Below are 23,227 nucleotides of genomic sequence, written 5' to 3'. Positions count from 1 at the left end.
TACCGGTTAGAACCCCAGCAGCATTCTGATGGGCCATTGGCCATTCAATTTTACCAGTGGATGAATGACATGAATGAACTTAAATCTTTTGAGTTCTAAGTTTGTCTATATCACAGTAATGTGTTAAGTTTCCCTGCCTAGTAAGGAAATTCTGTTTAAACAACCTTGTCATATTATTATGATGTGGGATTTTAAAGTAAATCCTATAACGAATGAAGAAATTGGTGTGAAAAATACCAATTTCTCGAAAAAAATCTAAGTTTAAGGGGGAGATAATTCTGGAAATAGTCTTGCTAGAGTATTTAACCTTCTCAAAAATGTTGAGTGATAATAAGAAACATATATATGAAGTTTGAAGTAGATGCATTAGGAAATAAAGAAGTTATTTAAAAAAGACAACATTTTTTTTCATAAAAATTCTAAGTTCAAGGAGGTAATACTGATAATTTTTGTGCTAGAGTTGTAAACCTTGTCACATATGATGTGGTTGATGGCCAGAAACTTATATTTAAAGTTTGAAGTAAACACCTTAAGAAATAAAGAACTTATAGTGAAAAAGCTGAAAAATTTAAATCAGAAATCTTGAAATTCAGGCTATTTGTTGCCATAGCAACCAGAATTTTCAACATAGGAAGAAAAGAAAAAGATGTGCATAATCTCCAGACTGCCATCTACCCATATTTGAAGTTTCATAAAAATATTTTCAGTACTTTTTGAGTTATCACTGGATCCAGTTTATGTGTTAAATTTGCCATATTTTCAGACTATTTGTTGCCATAGCAACCAGAATTTTCAACATAGGAAAAAAAAAAAGACGTGCATAATGTCCATACTGCCATCTATCCATATATCAAGTTTCATAAAAATATTTTCAGTACTTTTTGCGTTATCGCGGGATCCAGTTTTGTGGACGGACGGACTGACGGACTGACAGACAGACTGACAGACAGACAGACAGACGGACAGACAGACAGACGGACGGAGGGTAAACCTAAAGTCCCCTCCGGTTAAACCGGTAGGGGATTAATTATAGCAATAATCAGTTAGCCTTCAAGGTCAATGTCATCAAAAGTTTGAAGTTATAGCCACTAGCTTATAGCAAGAAACAAGCAAAATGAGCCGTGTCATGACAAAACCAGCATAGTGGGTTTGCGACCAGCATGGATCCAGACCAACCTGCACATCCGCGCAGTCTGATCAGGATCCATGCTGTTCGCTATCAGTTTCGGTACTTGTAATAGGGTTTATAAGCGAACAGCATGGATCCTGATCAGACTGTGCGGATGCGCAGGCTGGTCTGGATCCATGCTGGTCGCAAACGCATTATGTTGGTTTTGTCATGACGCGGCTCAAATTTTGAGATTTGACCTTGAAGGTCAAGGTCATTTATGAACAAAGGTCAAGGTTAGTCTAGTCTACTGAAAGGTCTTGTATCAAGGGTTGTTGTGGCCAAGTATGAAGACAATACACTAAGATCTTAAAAAGTTCTGATCAAGGTACAAGTTTGCGGACGGCAACGCCAACATGACTGCAACAGTACCTCTTTTTTTTCTAAAACAAGAGGGCCATGATGGCCCTGAGGTCGCTCACCTGTATATAGGCCCCCTGGAGCGGGGCCAGTTTAAACCCCAGGGCTATTATTTGAACAAACTTGGAAGACATCAATAAGAAGATGTTTCATGATGTTAAGTATTTACTACTCACATATAATGAAAAACAATGATCACCCCCCCCCCCCCTTGCAGGGCCAATTGTAACCCAAGGGCTTTTATTTGAACAAACTTAGTAGACACTCAAAAGAAGATGTTTCATGCTAAACATCTAAGCTCTAGCTCATTGGGTTTTTTAAAGAAAGATTTTAAAGTTTTTACTGTAGGCATATAGTTAAAAACAATGACACCCCTGGGGCGGGGCCAGTTTTGACCCCAGGGCTTTTATTTGAACAAACTTTGTAGACACTTACTAGAAGATGTTTCAAGCTTAAGATCTAAACTCTAGCTATTTAAGTTTTTCAAATAAGATTTTTAAGGTTTTGCTATACACATATAAGGAAAATCAATGACCCCGGGGCGGGGCCAATTTTGACCCCAGGGCTTTTATCTGAACAAACTTGGTAGACACTCACTAAAAGATGTTTCATGCTTAATATCTAAACTCTAGCTATTTAGGTTTTTCAAATAAGATTTTTAAGTTTTTGCTATACACATATAAGGAAAATCAATGACCCCCTGGGGAGGGGCCAATTTTGACCCCAGGGCTTTTATTTGAACAAACTTGGTAGACACTCGTTAGAAGATGTTTAATGCTAAATATCTTAGCTCTAGCTCTTTTGGTTCTTTAAAAGAAGATTTTTTAAGTTTTTACTATATGCATATAGGGAAAATCAATGACCCCCTGGGGCGGGGCCAATTTTGACCCCAGTGCTTTTATTTGAACAAACTTGGTAGACACTCACTAGAAGATGTTTCATGCCAAATATCTTAGCTGTAGCTCTTTGGGTTTTTTAAAAGTAGATATTTAAAGTTTGTTCTTTCGGTTGCCATGGCAACCAGAGTTCTGCATGGAATTAAATTCTTTGAACAATTTTTAAAGGTGTCCACCAAAGGGACATTCCTGTGAAGTTTGGATGAAATTGGCTTAGTGGTTTATGAGGAGATGTCATTTAAAGTAAAAGTTTACGGACGGACAACGGACGGACGCCGGACGAAAAGCGATCACAAAAGCTCACCCTGTCACTTTGTGACAGGTGAGCTAAAAAAGTGGAGTTTAAACATATTAGAAACAATACTTTTGTAACTTTGAATAGAAACGCAACTTCATAAGCTGTTGTGTAATACTAGTCACAAATCTATATTAAAACTTCAATATATGAATGAAAATAAATCTTAATTCACTTTGTCTAAAACATTTTATATACATGTATTTTTTTCCATTAACAACTGATAAGCATTAACTATGATTTCAAAGATAACACAAAAAATAATTTATCACATTTAAGAGGACATTCATGTACATTTTTTAAATGACAGTGACTGTCAATTTGAGCTACAATGATCGTATATTTTTTTTAAATAAAACTCACGCACTAACTCACTACATACACTTTGTTGGGCATAATGTTTCTTTTAACGTTTAAGTAACAATCTAACTTAAAACTATTTTTTGTACAGATATTGACTAGCAGTTCTATATTACATAAATGTATATTTACATATTATACATGGACATTAATAATGCACATACTATACAGTAAAATTCTATACAAATATATATGTAAACATTCGCTAGATAAATTTTCCTGAGAGTTAATATAACGCAATATTGCAGGAGAAGGCTATTTTCATGACTTGAATTGTCAGAGTTGTATATCCATGTTTTAAACAATACAATGACTGCAACTCTGTGGTAATAACTAAGTGTCAGGTACTCATTTAGTTTAACTATTTACTAATCATCTCATGATTGGCTGGAGTCCTAAGTTTGGAAGAGTAATGTTAATATCAGCTGTTATATATTTTATAAATACCAGTATATTCAAACAGTTGCTGGACGTCCAAACACTAGGTGACTTCAGTATTTGTAATTCATGCAAAATTTCTCCATACATGAACTGTTCATGATTCCGATGTGACACATTATGTTAGTTTAGGACCCATTTTGTAGTCTATGATTTTGTTCATATCACAATTACAGAAAATTCCACATGAATGTCAGTTCTTGGATTAATTGAAGTCTCTTGTGAATCTGCCCATTTCTTGGAAGAAGGAATACACATAATGCTGAAAATACAAAACAAATCAAAGTTTTAAAATAACAATCTTACAATAACCAATGGCAGAAGCATTTTGAATTGACATACTTATTATCAGGTCTCTCACATATATTTAGAAAATTGTAAGACATTATAATATGCTCTAAAACATGTTTATATTCTGTGAATTTGGTAAAGATTTCGTAGCTTATTTTTGTGCAAATGTTTACTGTAATGTCACATTGAAAGAACAGAGTTTATTTTTTTCAATTCCATGTACACATGTTTATAAAATAAGAATCCCTAAAGAAAGCTCAAAACGGCATAATGAAAAATGTTACAGGCTCAGTTTGATTGAGCCTGTTCATCGACGGTACTGTTAAGTGCAAACTACCGTCCACGCCCCTAGTAGCAGCTTAAGAAGAATTCAACATTTAACATGAACTGGTACAATTTTGAATTTGTGATATCACATTTTTCATCATTCAGAGAAAAGCTATAACAGCAAATTCTAGAGAGAATTGTGACAGGTTTTGAAAAGTCAAATTTTATATTAGCCATATTATATGAAAAACAAGAGCCACCGCCCGGCGGGGGCAACGCTCGACTTTTTACTTTCTCTAAAAGCAAACAAAGAAATGTTTGAACAAAATCTTAACGTTTCCTTTTTATAAAATTAATCATTCTGTCTTGTCAAATTAGGTTTGTCTATATATTTTTTATATATAAGCATACTTATTTATATATATATAAATAGAAACACACAATTCTATAAATAGAAAATTCTATAAATAGATACACGTGGTGGAGTCACTTGGGGAAGTCACGTGTCGGATTCACGTGGTGAAGTCACGTGGTGGAGTCACGTGGTGGTAACACGTGGTGAAGTCACGTGGTGGAGTCAAGTGGTGGAGTCACGTGGTTGAGTCACGTGGTGGAGTCACATGGTGGAGTCACGTGGTAAAGTCACGTGTCGGATTCACGTGGTGGAGTCTTGTGGTGGAGTCACGTGGTGAAGTCACGTGGTGAAGTCACGTGGTGGAGTCACCTGGTAGAGTTACGTGGTGGAGTCACGTGGTTAAAATCACGTGGTAAAGTCATGTGGTGGAGTCACGTGGTGTAGTCACATGGTGAAGTCACGTGGTAGAGTCACGATTTAAAGTCATGTGGTGCAGTCACATGGTGCAGTCACGTGGTAGAGTCATGTGGTGGAGTCACGTGGTAAAGTCACGTGGTAAAGTCACATGGTTAAGTCTCGTGGTAAAGTCACGTGGTGGTGTCACGTGGTAGAGTCACGTGGTTAAGTCACGTGGTGAAGTCAAGTGGTGGTGTCACGTGGTAAAATAACGTGGTGGAGTTACGTGATAAAGTCACGTGGTGGAGTCACATGGTAAAATCACGTGGTGGAGTCACGTGGTGTATCACATGGTAAAGTCATGTGGTGGATGTCACGTGGAAAAGTCACGTGGTCGAGTCACGTGGTGAAGTCAAGTTGTGGTGTCACGTGGTAGAGTAACGTGGTGGAGTCACGTGGTAAAGTCACTTGGTGGAGTCACGTGGTAAAATCATGTGGTGGAGTCACGTGGTGTATCACGTGGTAAAGTCACGTGGTAGAGTCACGATTTAAAGTCATGTTGTGCAGTCACATGGTGCAGTCACGTGGTAAAGTCATGTGGTGGAGTCACGTGGTGGTGTAATGTGGTAGAGTCATGTGATGGAGTCACGTGGTAAAGTCATGTGGTACAGTCACATGGTAAAATCACGTGGAAAAGTCACATGGTTGAGTCTCACCGTAAAGTCAAGTGGTAAAATCACGTGGTGGAGTCACGTGGTGAAGTCAAGTGGTGGTGTCACGTGGTAGAGTAACGTGGTGGAGTCCAAAGTAAAGTCACATGGTGGAGGCACGTGGTAAAATCACGTGGTGGAGTCACGTGGTGAAGTCACGTGGTGTATCACGTTGTAAATTCACGTGGTGGAGTCACTAGGTAGAGTCACGTGGTACAGTCATGTGGTGAAGTCACGTGGTAAAGTCATGTGGTGCAGTCACGTGGTAAAGTCACGTGGTAAGGTCACGTGGTGATGTCACAACAAGGTCTTGTCCTCAAGTATGTTCTGTTATAATATGAAGTTGATCCCTTCAATAATACAGTCTTCGCCTTAATTTTTTATCAGCACTAGCCCAGTCGGGCTAGCAGCTAACAAATTTCACTAGCCCGAACACATTTTATCTAGCCCGAACCAAAATGGTATTTTTTGCATACATTTTGTACAAAAATAACACTTTCTATATGTTTTATATACCATTTAGACATTATTAAAATATCAACTAATCAACTTTTCTTCCTTTCATTATTTAAATAAGAAGAGTTTAAACATATGAAAAGAAGAAGTATTTTGATATTTCTGTGGCATTGTCCACAGACACTGAAAAAAATTGTTTAAAAACTGAAAATACTCTTCCTCCTCGTTTACTATAACCATGTCCGCTGATACATGCTTTGACAACATATTTATATTCCTTTTCCGTATTACTTTTTTTTTTGGTGTGTTCCTTTTTTGGCTTAGTGCCTTCAAAATACAAGAGAAAAGACATATTGTGAAGCATGAGATGACGCCTAATAAATGTCTCACAATCAATATTTCATAAGCGTTTTAAAGTTCAATAAAGCTGCAAATAGTTTATAGGTCCCAAGGTGGTTTACTCATCAAAATCTAGAGTAAAATGAAAATTCTGGGGTAAAATTTATAAAAAGAATTTGCATTGTTTTGTTATCAAATTTTATTGCCTTCTAAAAAGTTCCTTTCTTAACATAAATCAGACTGACTTATATAAATAAAATATTGATTCAATGTGAAATAATACAAAAACTTGCTCTGTTAAGGCAGGCTTTCCTAGACTAGTACACAGCAAATGAATGACAAGACTCATTTTTTTTTGTTTTGAATGTGTCACATTCTTTTACAATCAGCTACATGGTCAGCATGAGGCTTTATTCATACTCTATTTCTACAGACAACATTTTAGTGCCGTTCTTTGGTGTTGATTATTTATAATTGAAATTAGAATTAATGAAAAATAAATATAATAACACAAAGAATTAGTCTTTGAGGAAATTGTCCGTAACTGTAAACTTGGTACGAAAATATATTGAGTACAAAACTGCAGATGGCAAGGGAGAAATATGTTTTCCAATAACTTAAGTGGCAAGTACAACATTTTTCTTTATTTTGGAGCAAAAACATTATAATATATGTCTAAACAAATTGAATATTAGGTTAAGTCCTACGATGATTACACCAAATTTAACTTTATCAATAATTTCATTTCAGAAACTCCCAAGAGTTATCTTTCCTTTTTACTCGATGTCACTTCCTGCTACTTTCGTTTTCAACTTACAGCAGTGTTGACAATAGTACTTTTAGTTTTCCATCCAATTCAGCAGAAATATATTGTATTTTCATAAAGCCAAAACATTGCTATCTGGAGCTCTGCATATTTCCAACCTTTTCTTAATTTGGATATGAAAAAAGCCCTCGACCAGACGGGCTACCAGCTTGGAATTTTCACTCGACCACCCGCAAATTTACTCGACTCGGTCGTCGGTCGAGTGGGTTAAGTCGAAGACTGATAATAGCAAAGTTACAGCCAGTTTCAGCCAAAACAATGAAAATTTTAATAATTTTAACTTCAAAGTCAAAGTCATTAATGAGTGAAAGTCAAGGTCTTTCTGGTTATTTTTAAGGTATATCCTTGAAGATTATTATGTTTAAGTTTGAAGACAATCCATTCAACAATAACAAATTTACAGTCAATAACAGCATGAACAAGCAAAATTTGGACATTTAACCTTGAAGGTCAAGGTCATTTATGGATGAAGGTCAAGGTTAGTGTGATCTACTGAAAGGTCTTGTCCCAAGGGTTGTTGTGGCCAAGTATGAAGACAATACACCAAGAAATAAAAAAGTTATGATCCAGGTACAAGTTTGTGGACGGCAACGCCGCCGCGACTATAACAATACCTCTACTTTTTTTTTTCAAAAAAAAGAGATAAAAAGGGGCATATCTTTGTCAAAATGCAATACAGAGTAATAAAACTTGACCTGCATATCTTATTTGTGACACCTCATATATCTTTTAAGTTTCAAGCAAATACCTTTTCTTGTTTCAGAAAAATTCAAGTACATGTGAAAATTTAAGTACATTTTCAAAGTCATTTTTTTACCTTCAAGTGTGACCTTGACCTTTAGCCACATGACAAAGGTGACATTGATTCTGCACATAACCTTGTTGAGGTGAACATTTGAGTATATCTAAATTTTAAGATATTCAGACTTTTTTTAAGTTTTAGTATATATCTTTGTAACATCCGTCCCCTACCGACACTGCATAAGATTTAATATTTTGAAAAAAGTATTTAAAAACTTATCCTTTCATCCCAAAAATATTGTTACAGACATCCTAAGGTTCTTAAAAAGAGCAAATATTTCCTTGTATGTTTAACTTTATTTGTTGACTAAGATGCTAACACAATTGGCCCATTTACTGTGCAGCAGGCAATATGTCAATGGACTTTGAAATATTTAAGGTGGTACGCAAACTTGGTGAAAATTATAAGTAGATCAAAGCACTGAAAGCACTGGAGGGTCGCTTGCGCTGACAAATTTATATGACATTATTTTGCTGGTGATCACTTGAAAGGCCAAATCATGTCCTTTTGCAACTTTTTTGAAAAAGTTCATGTCATATTCAAGTGGAAATGATTGAGTACAGAGGAAAGAGCAATATTTTGCCATATGATTTAATTCAGGAAGATTTATCATTGACATCCAACAATTACAACACGGTTTATCAAAAGTACTAACAAGAGCGATCGGTGATCACATGTGTCACCTCATGATGGCCAATTTCATGTTGGGACAAATTTTGTAACAGACGGACAGTGCACAACTAGACTTGGTACTGATCATTCCTGTAAAGTTTGGATGAAATTGCACCGGTAGTTTATGAGGAGAAGTCCGGACAAGCTTTTGTGTATCTGGCAACACACAGAAAAAAACACCTTTTTACCAAAGGGCCATAACTCGGCCAAAAATCATTCAACCGGAAAACCCGTGCAACATGCGCATGGACTTGAGCTACAGATCAATCCTGTAAAGTTTCATTGAAATTGCATTAGTGGTATAAGAGAAGAAGTCTGGACAAACTTTAAAAATAAAAATTATTAAAGGGCCATAACTCTGACAAAAATCATTGAACCGGAAAATGCTGACAGTATGCACAACTAGACTTGGTACTGATCATTCCTGTAAAGTTTGGATGAAATTGCACCAGTGGTTTATGAGTAGTCCGGACAAGTTTTGTGAGGGACGGACAGACAGACGACGAGAAGTGATCCCTATATGTCGCCACTACTCCATAGAGGCGACACAAAAACCAGTATTTTTTCTCAAGTGGTTCAGTTGAGATCGAAAAACCAAACTGCTTTATATCCTCAAAATAATACTTTGAAAGTTGAATAAATTTTAAGAGTACACTACTGACAGAAACAGAAGTTGGAAGTAGATAACCAAGTCCTCTATTAACAAGTACTTAGCATTGATAATTTCATCTACTTATAAGGCATATGAAAAACATGCTCATTCTTGGGGATTATAGTTATTATCAATCTGATATTCAAGTTCAAACAACTCGAAAAGAAAATGGTTGAAAAATCTTTCTGTTTATATGCATACTAGTAATAAGTGTTCCATCAGGGATAAACTTTCAGTGATTGTGAATACATGACTTATCAATGTCACAATTTCATCCAGAGAGATTCATGAAATTCTCACAAAAAATAAGTAAAGTATGGTCAGTTGAAACTAGAACTACACTAAATGTGATTAATACCCCCACAAAACTGCTTTAGACATTTGTAACAGAATACCTTGTAAAAGAATTGAAATAGAGTTATGTTCGTGGGCATTTAAAGATAGTAAGTTGTGGTTCTTGTATGTTGCATTTCCTTTCAACGTGGTTGACCATTGATTAAGTTTTATTGAAGAACTCTACAAATACTGCAGATGGAGTAATGGTTATTGTACACTGCATTTTCTCTCATTCGTTTGACCATTGTATCAAGTTGTATTGAATTCAAACTACTAGTTTTCAAGTGATGCACTGGACAAAAGTACCAAAGGGCACTTCTGTAGGATCATTCCTGCAAAGTTTGGTTACTGTGCAGTCTTTGGTTTCCGAGGAGATTTGTTTAAAGAAATTTTTGACGACCAACGAAAATTGATGGTGGGGGTCACAATAGTTTCACCATGAGCACGTTGTGCTCAGGTGAGCTAAAAAGTAATGATCAAAATACAAGTTTGTGGATAACCTCGTCAATGCCAACATGACTGTTACGATACCTCTATTTTTTAAAAAGATTTTGTCGAGCTAAAAAGGGGCATTACTGCAACAAAAATAATTTATTGTAGCCAAAATTGAACTAAATATGTCTTTTGATACTAACATGGCAAGTATCAACACAATTCATTTCCTTCATAAGTTGTCCTGCAGAAATCAATTGAACACCATAACTTATAACATGTTTTTCAGAAAAAAAATGACATTACTTTTAGATTATTTCACAATAAAGTATAATTTCAAAAGTAGCCAGACTTTATTTGAATGAGGATGAAAAGCCTATAAACAAACAGAAATTTGTGGGAAATACATTTATTTCTCAGAAAAATGTGATAAATAAAGAGTAGATAATAAATATTTGCAAATCAGGAAGGAAATTAAACAAATTCAGGAAATATGACAGAATCACTTTCAAAGATGAACATTGAAAATTAATGATTCTACACAGAAAAAAATCTGCTCTCTTTGGCTTGTATGATTGGCTATAAATCTCGGACATAATAAGGCGTCATATCTGAACTACTTTTAGTCACAGTAAAATAGCAGCCTCCATTTACCAACATTGTGGCAAAGTTATACTAATACATAATATATGTTTTTCAATGCCATTCATGAAAATATTTAATCTGCTGTTCACTCTATGAAATATATTTGGATCTTGCATGCAAAAGAAACAAATATCTATTATATGATATGTTCCAAATTTCTTCATGCTTACAAAAATTATATATTTATGTAAATTAGTTCATTAACAAGCAAAACTGTAATTTCATTGTTCTGATGAACAATCTGCAGTGTTTTTGTTAAACAGCCATACTCAAAGACCGACAAGTTTTCTGTGGCATTATATTATCCAAAATTAACAATATTGGGAAATATTGGAAAACAAAAATATCAACAAATACATGTATAAAATAAAACCAATGTATAATAATTCAAGTCCATTTATAGTTGAAACTGTGGAATTTAGCTATGTCAATGTCTGAAGGGATTCCAGTTCAATTAATCTTCTGTTCTCCCATAACTGAAGCTACAAATATCTGAAAATAAAATATATTTGTCATGTTGCAAGTTATTGTTTATGATATCTGGCACTGAATCTATTCCAAATCATAAAGACAATGTGCTCCATACTTTACAATTTAACAGTAAATCGAAGACATATTTCTTCTATAATTTTTTATCATATCTTTGCATGAATTATCATAGTTAGCTTACACCATTATGTAAAATGCTAGTTTCTGGTCACAAGAAAATCAAAAGCAATGGATGGTGTGATATTCAAACTAAATTAACTTTACAAATGCTGCTGAAAAACAAACAAGAATATTGTCAATTACTTTCAATTAAATGACAGGACAAATATTGGTTTCAATTAATGCTGCTTTACAAGAATAGAACACCACTTCTAACTGCAAGCAGAACCATAGTGTATTCTGGTGTCAGGAAAATAATTATTATCGCCTATTTTTGTATCTCATGCTTTCTTTAGATGGATAAAAGTAAAAATTTAAAGTGAACTACTATACCTCAATTGGTATTCTGTATGCAAAAGTTTCCTTTTGAATACAGAAATAACTCCTTCACATAGTAAGCTTCACTTCAATTAAGTTGTTCCAGAAATAATACATTGTCTACTGGGTACTTCAGACAGCTTCATTTGAACAGAGTGGGCAACTTCTTACTGCAAAGTGGGAGCAAGGTTTAGTAAAACAATTAAACAGCATAAGTTGTTCAAATACAAGAAACTAGAAGCAGGGCATAATCGGTTATTGTTTTTCAGAAAAATAATTGAAAATTTAACTTTAGAATGGATCATTTCACTATAAGCATACATTTTAATTTTCTAGTGTAACATGTTTACAATAATATATATTTTTTGTATGATTACTAGTCCTACAATGAATTAATGTAATTCTGGAAAGGAGACTTCTAATTTTAAATACTTTGTCATGATTTTGAATTAGTAAAGGTCTGCAATGATATCAGTCAAACATTAGAAAGTAAAACCCTATGTACAACAACATTGGTGCAAGTTGAAAATTTGGAAAAACCCTAAAACTGTAATTCATTCATTAATCATTTTTCCACATAATCTAATAGTAAAACATGATGATATTTGTCACAAAATCCTTGACTTCAGGCATATGCACCATGCAACAAGTGATTACAGTTAACATGTTTAAAAAGTTTGATGACTCTAATTAATTGCTAAGGGATCAGTTATAACCACAAGATGACATACCTTAGAACCTTATGATATTAGGAAAGACCTTTATTGACATGCAATCAACAACAGACCTAAATTTATTATTGAAAAAATGACAAACCTGTATGAATTTTTTCATTCTCTGCAGCAGAAACCCCTTCCTTACAGATAATTTCAAAGAATCTATAACTAGGATCATCATCATCATCATGAAGACTTCTAGGCTGAAACTTCATCACTTTTTGCTATAACAAACTGCCGGTTTGAGCTGTCTTGTCCTGTATACATGTATATAACTTGTCTGAACCTACTGTACCTTCACTGTTATCAAACAGTAACATGACAGAAGTCATCTAAAAAAAAAAGCAAAACAAAATTTAATGTCTTATATTAAAGATCATGCACAAGTAATCAGTATTAAACAAGCAATTTATATCATTTAACCACAATTTTTTCTGCACATATGATATCTGTGTTAAATATATTAAATAATAACTTTAAAGGTCCATTAAGCCTTAGAAAAGATAAAAAAAATATTTTTGAAACTTTCCTTTTACATATCTTGTTGCACTTCTCAAATAGTTACATGTACTCATTGACCATGTACATGTAGAGAAATTATCTGGCAATTGGTATTATTACATTAATTTAGTATTTTGTATGGAAGTCAAAATAATACTGCTCACATTTTGCTACCTTTACAACACATGACTGTTTGTTCAGTGTTACTCTTTTCAGTTGTTAAACATTTACAATGCTCTAAATACATCATTAAAACATTATTGAACACATGTTTGACCTTTCTTAAGAATTACAAAATTATTTACCTCTGACACATTATATGTGCTTTTAAGATTTTCAATATTTTTTACCAGAGATTCTTTTACCTATACTCTTATTCTATAGATTAATTACTAAGAACAGAAAATAATGTAAAATGTACTACACATTTAGTTACACACAACTTGATAGCAAATTATACATTTTTCAATATAATAAAATACAAAAAGGAAAACTGTTTCTCTCTGTAACCAAAGAGAAATCATAAATATTGTAAACTTCAGACTTATACTCTTATTACTACCTTAAGCATTATTGGCCTCTGATGGCTGAATTCTAAGGTTGTTATAATTTATGTACTTTTACAGTCAAAATGAGGTAAATATTTTTCAAGGAATTCTTCTAATAAATATATATGCGAACAGAAAACAAATAAATGTAACGATATGACAATAAGTTAAATTCAGTATTTGACCTTGATGGTCAGTCATCTAAAGGTCAATGTCATATATGAATTACTTAAAGGGACTCCACTGAGGCTTTTGACAAGACCGGATTGGAAATAATTTTTCAAGATTGATTATATGATATTCTATTTGATGTAGATCTCACCAAAAAAAACCTATATTCAAAAATTTCAGATCATGCACTCGCTCTGTTTTCTCAGAATGATAACTTGAACAGTGTAAAATGTCCAAAAAATGAACAGTGTTGCCGAGCTTTTGATTCATACATGTATTGGGAAGAATAGAATAAGAATAGCACAAATATACAATTTTCAATGTATTTCTAAATATATTTCTTAACAGTATGTGCATATCATTCTGGACACAAGGAAAAAACAACAGCATTTATTGCAAAAAAAGCTGGTATACTGCTTTTGTACAGGAAATACTTCCATGAGGGTAATGTTGTTTTTAATTTTGACTACTAAGTCAAATATGTGTTTCAAAATTTTCCAAAGCTCAATAAAATAAATGTGGGTTTTTATTATAAACAAACATTTAATGAGAACTTACACTGAACAATACTATCATAGTATGTCTTGACCATGTCACATTAAAAACCTCGCACAACAGTTTGTTATATCACACACCTGAAATAAATGCATTTCTTATTTAACATTAATATGATTTTCATATCAACAATAAAGCATTCCCAACTTATAGTTATCTAAATCATTTGGCTTAATAGTCAAATCAGCTACATCATGTACATGTATATATACCAATTCAAAACAGGTCAATGCATCAAACTATTGGAACAAATCAAAAGCAAGTAAAATGTTGACCATAACCATTCAGACAATATCATTCATGTTTATAAAATACAATGATTATTTGTGAAATTAATCAGTCAAATCCCATGTTATCAATTTAATTATATATTTTTCTTATATCAACAATTTTTCATATTATTAGAAAATCCCCTTATCATCATGTAAATAAAGTTTTATATGATACACAGTCTAAGTACTATCGTCTGTTTCTGTATGCACTAGCATAGAGCAGAATCGGGAACCACGCACTTGTTTGTGGGAGAACACTTCTGGATCAGGAATTACCTTCTAAAAAACTCTAGTTATAGAATCTTTCTTTAAATACAGGCAAATATGACTGAGTGACAATGCTTGAGCAAAATAAATAAAATCCAGCTGTTTGCATATGTGTTTGTCCTTAGTGGTCTCTTTATTCGCTCATTTAATTTTTAAAGCTTTATACTTGGTAATTATGTACATAAAGAGAAACAGTTATTCTAAAAAGAAAGTCCAAATAGCAATATTGAAAATGCTGCAGACTCAGTTTGATTGAGCCAGTTCATGGATAGTACTGGAAAGTGCATGCTGCTGTTCACACCCAATAGCACCAGGTTAAGCAGTATTCAACATTTAAACATGTAATGGTAAAATTTTGAAATTAGAAACATTAGCAGGTGTATTTTTATGGCAGTAATCATGGAACCTCCAATGTGAAATGTTAGTGCCATTACATGAAAAGTGGCGTATGTTCCCAAAGAATACAATGTATGTTCCCTTAATGAAAAAAAGAATGGGGGAACTGAACAAACAGGATACTGTTCATCAAGATTCTGTGTATTTTTTTCTTTGTTTTTCAAAAACTTTGGTTTAGATTATTTCAATAATTAGACTATAAAAACTGAATTTGGCAAAGTATTTGAACTCAGTTAGTGTCGGTGTGAGAACCGAAGCCTTAAAGAATAATCAGACACCTCCTCTAGGACAGAATTACAACATGTAAGGCCTTACTGTTTGCATGTAAACAAAGTAGTTGTTTGACTTCCATACAAAATACTAAATCACTTTAACTATACTGATTGCTAAAAAGCAACAGCTGAGTCAAAAGTTGGTTCAGATATTTGCCCATTGAGTATATTTTTAGAAGTTATAACAGGCCACCAAAAATAACAGGCTTTTGAAAAATAAATTAAAATCATTTCTGGGGCATACTGTATTATGGGCCTTTAAGCCAGTATGTGCTAGGGGGCGAGGACAGTAACTTGCATTTTCCAGTACTGTTTACTACTGTTTATCCTCAAACAAACAAAGCCTGCAACGTTTTCAATTGTGTCATTTTGGGTGTTCTTAAGGCCAAAATAAAAAATATGATTGGTTCAGGGAACCCGACCGACCCTAGTTTTTTAACGCCGACCCTAAACTTTTTTTTTGATTTTCGGTATGAAAATTTTTGGGTACGAAAACTACAATTGTAAAAATTTTGTTTTACGATGCCTGTTGAAATAGCCGATCAGTAACAATCTTAAAATAATAAAAAAATATTTAATCTTATATGATCAAAATCAACAACAAGTAGAATTGTGAATGTTCATGCAGGAAACAGACAAATTTTCAATTGTCACATATTTTCGCGATGCCGCTTTTTATGATTAAAAATCGGAACCAAAAGGAAGATAAGTTTTATTAAAATGTGTGTAATAACACTTAAAATATAGTTTAGGAATTAAATTTACTAAAGATATTGTTTACATTAGTTGAGATGGAGCCATTACCAGTATGCGTTTGTAACATACAATGAATATTTTCCTTTTTAAGGGAGGGGGTGTAAGAAAACATAATGGTCTGATGATGTATGTTTTTGAAATAATATTTCAAATCTTTTCAATCACTTTTATGGTACAGTGTTTTCCATTTGGGGCATTTTACTATTTTCCTGAATAAGCTTTTTCTCTGTTAAAACTCTGACTCCCCAACCCCTTTATAGTAACTCTGCTATACATCATATTTGTCAACTGCATATAAGTGCAGCAAATATGTCTTTACATATTCAATGTGATCTGGAACTCCTACTTTTCTGTGCTTGGGAGTCCCAAGACTCCTTCTTTGTGTGAACCCTGCAACTGTTGGCACCAGTTGCACATATATATCTATAGACTTGCGGCGCCCCCTGAATACCATTTGAATAAGTTTATTTATAATATTAAAATTATATATACATTGTAGCTGTGTTATGTTGGTCCCAGGAATAGTGCATATCAGATGCTCTAAGCTTATAATACAGCATTATTATTAACTTGTTACAGACGTGACCCTTGATCTTTTAATTGTCAGTCCTGTCAGATGCAGGTTAGCATAGTACAGCGGTGATTCAAAGGGAAAGGGTACATAATAAGCAGAATAGAAAGCAGATTAGTATGAATCCAGGTGCTACAATGTCATGGTTAAATGACTACATACAAGAAATAGACAACACAATATCACATGCTGATAGTTTATTACAAAATGGTGTTTACATTGATTGATTACAATCTTTGTTTAAGTATGTTAAGCAAGCAACACATCTATATACTGATAAGACATAATTTCTCCAAACCAAAAAAAAAAAAAAAAAAATCCCTACCTTCCTAATCTTTTGGACCAATGTTTCCTGAACCAGACATATTTTTTTAATTGGCCTAAGGGATTCTATTTTTCCATGTAAACAAACAATAATTTTTGTTACACCAATCTGCCATTAACCTATATAATGTCATGCTACAAATACCATGGTCAATAGTATTCATAAAATTATTAGTCTAACTAATTTAATTTGTCAGAGAGACGCTGAGATAATATTGGATGGGTGAAAGTATGAAAAATTAAAGTTTGTAAAATAGGTCAAACCATTCGAACTGAATTTATTTTTTGAACCAACAACAGGGGCCAGAGGTTAAGAATCAACAACCATAACCACTTCAACACAGATTTCCTGCCCCTACAACTCCATAGTACTCCCCTGCACCCCTTAAATCCAGATTATATTACACCTTTCTTTTTTTCTGTTTGCATTGTCTAAATTTCTTTTATTTTATCAGATTAATAGAACAATAGAAAATACAATGTATGACAATCTGCTTGTAGAAACGAATATCTATGAATGAGTAAATAAAAACAATATTATCATACTTACAATTGTATCTATAACATCAATCTATTATCTAGTTTATTTATTATTATTAAATATTATAATTTATAATATACAAATAAGAATTCAGATTAATTTAATAATTTATTACTATTAACTGTATACAGTTAGTTCTGTTAAAAACCTTTATCTGTTATCTATTAAATATATAGAGGATATTTGTTTGTTTTGCATGTAAGATTGAAATATAATTTCACTGAGTGAACACCAGATGCAATATTTTCACGAGTGGCGTAGCCACGAGTGAAAATATAATAGCTGGTGTTCACGAATGAAATATATTTCAATCTTATATGTAAAACAAATAAATTTTCTTTTTATTTCATGCTTTTTAAGTGATTTTAAGTACTTTTTTACTAATTTTGCCGCGTAACGTCGCGCATTCTCCCATGTGACGTCATCACATCATGACGTCACATTATCAATTTTGAAAAATAGGTCTGTTACATTTCTCTAATTTTGTTACATTTTTAACATTATGTATGATGACATCGACTTTCTTTTCCTAAAGAAGCAAAATTTACGCATGACGGCATATATTTCTGCCTGTTATTCCATTCAGTTATGATTTTCCTTTCATCCGCATTCAGATATAGTCCGGCTACAGTGAAAATTATATTTTATAAATTTCACTAGTGGTTTATCAGAATATAATCATCTGATATATTACAATAAAACACTGGAAATCATGAAATAAAAAGGATATACCAAACAAATGCAAAAAAACCTAAAACATAAATATTTGGAAGTGGCTAGCCGTACGGGCACGTACTGCTAGCCAAAAGTTCTAGCCGTACGTGAGTCACGTACGACTAGCCAGGACACACTGTACTGGCTAGCCGTACGGTGCTTTTCAAAAATATATGTAAGGCGAAATTAAGTGCATATGTTGATAATGACTTTAAGCGAGGATTTTAGTCAAGAATGGTTGCTTTTTAGAGATTAATCGACGTGTTGGCTACAGTAAAGAATTTACTTTGTCATCTCAAGACGTCGAGAAAAAATAGCGTTTGGTTGCAGTTAAATAACATCACTTGAAATAGTTTACAAAATTTTGATAATAATCCTTTTTTGTTTAATTAAGTTTAATTTTTAAATTGAAAAAAAAACAACCCCAAAAAACACCGAAAATAATTGTTGTTGGGCTCTGATAATTGCGCCAATTACCGACGGTATAGAAGTTTGTCCATCGTCCATTATTAAAAGTTTGCATTATTAAATTATTTTTCCTTTTCACTTTTTTTTAATATTCTTTTTATTTATTTATTTATTCCCCTCCGATCATTATTTATTCGATCCATGTGCTTAATTAACAGCTTGAACAATTCATCTTTCATACAATCATAAGCATGAAAATTAAGGACGTTATAACATGCAACTTTGACACTTAATTTTATTAAGATAGATTATACAACGCTTACTCGTATTCATTTTTGTGTGTGCAAAATTGCAGAGTATCTTTATTAAAGTGAACTTACTAGGACAAATGCGGAGATTTGATTAAACTCGTTGTTTAAAGACACAAAATAACATATGCATTTTCGACTTCCATATAATTTTGAAAAGTGCCGTACGGCTAGCCAATACAGTGTGTCCGGGACTCCAGGCTAGTCGTACGTGACTCACGTACGGCTAGAACTTTTGGCTAGCCGTACGGGCCCGTACGGCTAGCCACTTCCTAAATATTTTTCAGTCCAAATGAATTTTTTAAAAATGTTAATTTTAAGCACAGGCACGAGTATCGGACCTGGGAAGAAAAAAAATGACCAGATAGATAACAAAAACCTGTGTTCATCTTAAAAGTGTAAAAAAACCCCAAAAAATTTAATAATGACCCCATTTAAAAATATACTATAAGTTAAAAGGGGGTCATTATTTAATTTTTTGGGTTTTTTTGACACTTTTAAGATGAACACAGGTTTTTGTTATCAATCTGGTCATATTTTTTCTTCCCAGGTCCGATACTCGTGCCTGTGAATCGAACATGAAAATTTTTAAAAATGTTAATTTTAGGTGGGGCGAATCGTCACTAAATTGGGACGAATCGTCACGGTGACGAATTGTTACCCTGTTACCGACAAATTTTATAAACAAATCTTCAAAAATTGATCACACGGGTGGCTCAGTTTCATAAAGTCTTTTCTATTTAATCAAGGAAACTGAAAAATTACTAAAGAACTTACAATTTCTTCAAAATATCCTAGTTGTCTGTATCGATTAACGAATGACGAAAGTCGAATCAACATGGCTGACCTCAATGACCTGTCACGTGATTCAATCGCGCATTGATATTTTTTCTGTACACAGCACAAATTTACTGTAATTTTCGATATCATGATACATTTCAAAATGTATGATAACCCTCCTGTAATGAATGAAGGTACGGATTTTCTAACTTGTTACCGACCATGGATACGGAACTATTTACTACGTGCATGTATATATTTCAGCCGAAATTCGTTTGGCAATAAGCCTCAGATGTAGCTTATAACTTTGGGCCGCTTTGCGCAAGCGCAGCGACCCAAAAAGGGAGCATTATTCTGTCAAAATACTTGATAGAGCTACCTCCTCTTATTTACAGGTTGGGACAGAATGGTGAACACGTGTGCAAACTTTAACATAAGTGGTTACGCCGACGCAGACCCCAAGCTATGGGTTGATTTTGCATGACATGCTTTAAAGTAAGGCTAATTTATGCTTCTAGGCCCAGGAGCATCAATGTATATGCCACATATTACTGTTATAAAGTACATGTAAAGAAATAAACAACACTTACTTGGGTAAAATACATCTAAAATTAATCCACATTTGTTGTCCCAGTAAGAAAATCCTTAGTTTCCATTCACATCACATTGTTATGAACAGCAAAGTATTGATTAAATCTCAGACTCGAAATAAAAAAAATGATGTCTATTTCACCTGTCACTTGTCTCATAATCTATTTATAAATTGTTTCTCCCAAGTACATGTAAGTTTTCAAAAAAAAAAAAAAGTACTTGTTGTTTTTTTAAAACTCAACAACCATATATACTATCCAAGATTTCAAGGGTATCATCAATAGAATGTGACCACAAAATTGTCTGATTTTTAAAAAATTAAAAATGTTTTAACGTTTTTCAAATTCGTGTTTTCTGGTTTTATATTGTACAACCCCTGCCATAATTTACTACAACCCACTGATATGTGTAGTTTGTTTATAACAAGTAATGAGATCATCGGTAACACTGAACAAGCATTGTTACTATCATACAAGTCAACCCACGTTCAAAAAATTAATAAAATTTAAAAACGGGACATTTTAATGATCTTTCCCTAGATTGATGAAAACCCAAAACCTAAAAAGTTTCAATTTTAAACAATGTAATGTTTGTAAATTGTTTCTTTGTCCGGGAAAAGATTTAAACTACAGGGGAAATGTTTATTTTAAACGGGGGCTGGGGTATTTGATGAGATAAGGGGACACAACACCAGGTTTTATAATCACCTACTTTCACATTCTCTAACAACGTTTCATCCATTTTTTAATTTGGTGAACGGGTATCAAGGATCAATCCAAAAAATTTTTTGGGGGAAATGTTGAGACAGCGTCAAGGTTGAATCCCCTAAAATAATTTACCATGATAAACAGAAAATTTTAAACAAGGTTTTTTCTTTCTTTTGTTTTTTACTAGTGGGGAAAATTTTTAACAATTCTCCTTTTCCTGGGGGGTCATAGTAAAACCACCCCTAAAGGGAAAAACACCCCAACGGTTTTAAATTTTCCCCCATGCCCTTTTAAATCTCTGCAAAAAAAGGGCCAACGCCCCTTCCGTCCCAAATTTTTATTTTTTCCCCCTTTTTATTTTGATGTCACATTTAAAAACTTAAAAAAGGGTTTTCAAAACAAGTCTTTTTTTTTTCCTTTCTCCCAATTTTCCCACCTCAATAGAATAATTTCTCTTTTTTGGGAAATTTCAGAGAGGTAAACAAACTGAAAAATTTTTTTGTAGACTACAATCCCTTTTATTTTTTTCCCAATTTTTGGGTTTTATGTTTTCTTTTTTTTGCTGCCCACAAAGTTGAAAATTTTTTTGAAGTAGTTTTTTTGTTTCCCAATTTTTTCTTTAAATTGAAAAATCCTTAAACAAAATTGGGTCTTTTTTTTCCCTGGTTTTTTTGGCACAAGAAAAGGTTAAAATGTTTTTGGTTGTTTGAAGGGGTTTAAAATGTACAGGAAAATTCAAAACCCTGCCCACATTTGATTTGTTTGTTGTCTCTTATTTTTTAATTCACAGCATCAAATCATTTGGGATATTTGTAGCCCTTAAATTTGGGATTCATGTTACAAAAAAGAAAAACACTTTTAAATGTCTGAATTTTTTTGAAAACTTTGCCCCTCTTCAAAAATGTTTTTTTTAAATTTTCATTTGGGTTTTTAAAAATTATAAATTTCCCTAAAAAATTTATTCCCCCACTGTTTTTAAAAAGGTTTTAGAAATAGATTCATTTTTAAAAAAAAACTTATTTTTAAATTAAAATGTTTTTATTTTTACTTTCTGTTAATATTCCAAATAGAAAAGTTTGGGTTTTAAAAATTTTTCTTGGTAAAGATTTTTTTTTCTGAACTTTTTCATCAAAAACTAATTTTGTGCTCTTTTTTCTTACTGAAACAATGTATTAAAGCTAGTTTCCCAATGGTCACCAGAAACGTGTAGTAACGACAGAAATGTTGATGTTTTCTGAAACATTCTGGAACATTACTAGGGGATGTTTCACACGATGAATGAAACTTTCCATGGTAACTTTTCTGTTCTAGATAGAAGGAGCTGAATAATGCCTGTATATAATTCTACTGCGGAATTTCCTATTGGAATTTTTGCAAATCCATAAAACATATAAGATATAGCAACAGGAGAGGGGTGGATTCCATATCATCAAGGTCATGGTTTCTAATTTTCCTCTTCAAATCTACAAACTTCATTGATCAGTTTTTTCTTCTTCAATGTTGCCTTTCAATATTTTTCATTGCGTTTAGGTTAAACTGCCTTACATTTTGTTTATCTAGTTTAACTAGCTCCACTGTTTTGTCTACTTGATTAGTCTTCAAGTTTGAGACTCCAAGCTTCCATGGCCGGGTCGTTGTTAGGATTACACACTTTTCACGTGCATACCGATGAGGAATACTTTTTGGAAGTCTTGAACAATCGTTGTCAGGATGAAACCATTCATCAAGTCCATCTAGTAAAACAAGACATTTTTCATTGCGTAAAAAATGTCATTTAAAAGAGTTTTTTGGTATTTCAGATTTACAACGAAGATTATTTATGATTTGTTGTTCAATCATGTTGTCAACATCACATTCTGTATCTACGTCTCTCAATAGCACTAGAAATAAAAACTCAAAGCCAAGTATCGCCTCCAATTCTTCTTTTTTTAAAATGGTTATAATTTTCATCCATTTTATGAGCTTGACACCATGTTATAGCGAGATATTTTGAAAATGCTGTTTTCCAAATCCAGCGACCGCTGATAAATATATTGTCCTTGAAACTTTTCTACCCGATGTAAACAGGTCATGTAACGACTTGACTCTAGTTGTTTCTTTCCTTCCACCACCTGGAAAGATTCGTCTGTATGTCAATTTTCTGCATAATGTAGAACCCAGCTAGAGG

General features: G+C 33.2%; 1 long non-coding RNA gene across 1 annotated transcript; it reads right to left on the bottom strand.

Annotated features, from left to right (window-relative positions):
• Positions 1 to 8,376: 8,376 nt before the first annotated feature.
• LOC132742037 (uncharacterized) lies at positions 8,377 to 19,972 on the bottom strand. The gene is made up of 5 exons (XR_009627379.1): positions 19,760 to 19,972; positions 14,157 to 14,233; positions 12,479 to 12,710; positions 11,678 to 11,832; positions 8,377 to 11,188 (listed from the first exon to the last, which is right to left on the bottom strand). It is a non-coding gene; the product is annotated as an uncharacterized LOC132742037 (long non-coding RNA).
• Positions 19,973 to 23,227: the final 3,255 nt, after the last annotated feature.

This window comes from Ruditapes philippinarum, unplaced genomic scaffold (genome assembly GCF_026571515.1).
Source record: "Ruditapes philippinarum isolate M1 unplaced genomic scaffold, ASM2657151v2 ctg2185_1_1_1_1, whole genome shotgun sequence".
NCBI lineage: Eukaryota > Metazoa > Mollusca > Bivalvia > Venerida > Veneridae > Ruditapes > Ruditapes philippinarum.
The sequence above is the reverse complement of the archived record's forward strand: the minus strand, read 5'-3'. Positions and strand labels throughout refer to the sequence as shown.